Below are 3045 nucleotides of genomic sequence, written 5' to 3' on the forward strand. Positions count from 1 at the left end.
GTTTTTACGTCCAATCAACTGGGTTTTACGGTCGTAAAACTAGTTTTATTCCGGCGTAAAACTAGGTTTACGTCCTAAAACCAAGGTTTTACTTCGATAAAACTGGGTTTTTCGGTCGTAAAACTAGGTTTTACGGTCCTAAACCAGTTTATTCAAATTAAACTATACAATATCAGCCGATAGAACTAGGTTTTACGTTCTAAAACCCGTTTTACGTCGATGAAACTAGGTTCTTTAAGTCATAAAAAGCTAGGTTTTATCCGACGTAAAACCAGGTTTTTCGAATATTGGGCTCAAACCTGCTTTCATACTGCAGTCACTGCGGGCGCCATTAGATTTACTGCATAAACGATACAAAATTATCCGTCACTTGGTTGGAAGTTTTAATAAGTTGTTTCATAATTTCTTCTAATATGGCCTTACGATATACCTTTACAACCCAAATTTAAGCAATCCACAAGCGATCGAACACATCGATTGCTGTCGATTGCCTTAATAAGCAATCGACAGCCAGCAATCAAACTGATCCTCAAGCAATCGAGAAGCATCGAGACTGATGCCTAAGCATCGACAAGCAATCGAGACGATCCTAAGCAATTCGACAAGCAATTCGAGACTGATCCTAAGCAATCGACAAAGCAATCGAGACTGATGCCTAAGCAATGCGCCAAGCAATCAGACTGATCGGCTAAGCAATCGAGCAAGCCAATCGAGACTGATCACAATTCCCACTGATCAAACAGTAATTGAGAGCTGGATCCAAGACAGATTGTCAGCGCTGAAATACTGCATGGTCATGTTTAAGATTGGCCAGGCTGATTGAGGCAGCCCAGAATCAATGCGGTCATTTATATTTAATAGAGTCTCTGGATACAGTCCGTTTGTAAGCACAATACCCATAGCCAATCAGGTGTTAACCGAATCCACTTGCATGTTGGGTAATACCCACTAACAGCATAACGTTGTTCCCTAACGTTATGATCTGGTTTTATTTGGTTTGGTTGGAATTAAACCTTCTAAGAACGCGCGCGTTCATCAAACGTTATAAATAAAGTTATATATAGGTTAGAAACAAACGTTCGCTGGCACACCTATTCATTACAAACTATAGTAGCTGAACGTTTATCTAAGGTTCGACAGGAGGTTGGTGCAAATAATCGTTATTTATACAACTTTGTCGTAACCATTACAAAACGTTAGTCATGAACGTTAACACTAACCTATATAATTTAACCGTTTTTATATGATTAGAAACAACGTTTGCTGCACATATATATTGGACCTAATTAGAAACCAGTACTGAAAGTTTTAGGTACTGTTTGGAGGTTGTAAAAATAAACGTGCCAATTCCATCAATAAACGTTAGGCTCATGCATAAACTGGCGGGCAGCTAACAAATCTGCGTGAAATAAAAGTTATAACTCTAGAATACTATACTATAATAGTTTTTTTTTTATCAAAAAGGCGTTTACTAGATTTGTGGGAACGTAGCGGCTATATATACTTGCAGCCCGCGTGTACATAAAAGGGGGAGGCGGAATTTGGAGTAAATTAATGGAGATCGAGCTAGGTGAAGGAGGAGGAGGAGGAGGGGGGAGGGGAGAGGGAGGAGGAAGGAATGAGAGATATAAGGAAGGTCGAAAAGGGGGATGTGGAGGCAGGAGGGGGAAGTGGAGAAGGTGGGTGGCATGGCGATATAGCTAGAGGAGGCGAGAAAGAAAACTGGGGATGTAGGTGCGGGTGGGGGAAGCTATAGCGTATAGTAACCTAGCTAGCCGGCCGCTGTAGCAATCTGCTGTATATATCAGTATCACTATTTCTAGTATAAAGGCATCTAAGCTTCTCAATAACAGCAAATGTTTATAATTAATATATATAGGGCAATCAACGAAACAAGCTTCAACTAATTTAGGCAGCGGCTCACTAATCAGCCGCCATGTTCTTGATTGACCTAGGAAAAAAAATCACGCCTACGGGTAGGTAGCGCGTACCTGTAATGTCTGCGAGACTAGGGTACCCGGTAGTCCATGCGTTGCTTTCCACAAAATGAATGCCGTTGGAAATATTCAAGCGATTTAATCTAATCTCTTAGGCCTAATAATTAATAAAGTTTAATTATTTAATTATTAATTAATTAATTAGCTCGCCTACCTAGTTTTTGGGATTGATTGTTTAGTATCAGACGCAACATCTTGAATAGCAAAAGGTTATACACCATAGATGTTTTATGCTGTTTTATACCACGATATATACAGCCGAGTCTGCTTTCTAGTTAGTTTTAGGGAGAAAGTCAAGCCATTTTCCAAGTAATCAGGCGATTTGCTTAAAGCGATCATTGATGCTTAAATGATCAGCGATGGGTCCTGAGAGCACCTGATTTCGTCCATGATGAAATAAGGCAATCGTCGATCTGCTAGACTGATCAAGCGATCAAGGATTTGCTTAAAATAAGCGCTCAATGGTGGCAGAGGATAGCTTAAGATGATCGTTGATTGCTTAATACGGTCAATCGGCGACTTGATCGCGGTAAGCAATCGATGATCGATACCCGCCCGATGGCTCCATTTAAGCAATCGACAGATCGTCCCGGATTGCTTATTATGCCAATCGAACGATCGTCCCCCAACAAATCCGATGATTGGTCCTGATTGCTTATTCAGCAATCATATGATCAGTCCTGATTGCTTAATAAGCAATCAGATAAGCGATCCTCTGCACCATTGATGCTTATTTGAAGCAGCGTCGTTGATCGCTTGTGATTGCTTGTGATTGCTTAAATTTTTGTAAGGGTATAGATAGCCTTTCTGTAGCTATAATTATGACATTTATGTATGTAAGATACGTATGCACTGCAAATATAAAATATTTTATGCTATACTTATTTATCTTGCTTTGCTATTAGTTGAAACTAAAATTACTCCAAATCTCGTGACCACAAAAACAAAGTCAAGATACACATAAGCGCACGAACACCCAGCACCACGCACACGCACCACACATGACAACACTGTCCACGCACTACGCACACTTGCACGGTCGCACACG

Source organism: Priapulus caudatus, unplaced genomic scaffold (assembly GCF_000485595.1).
Source record: "Priapulus caudatus unplaced genomic scaffold, Priapulus_caudatus-5.0.1 Scaffold1793, whole genome shotgun sequence".
Lineage (NCBI taxonomy): Eukaryota > Metazoa > Priapulida > Priapulimorpha > Priapulimorphida > Priapulidae > Priapulus > Priapulus caudatus.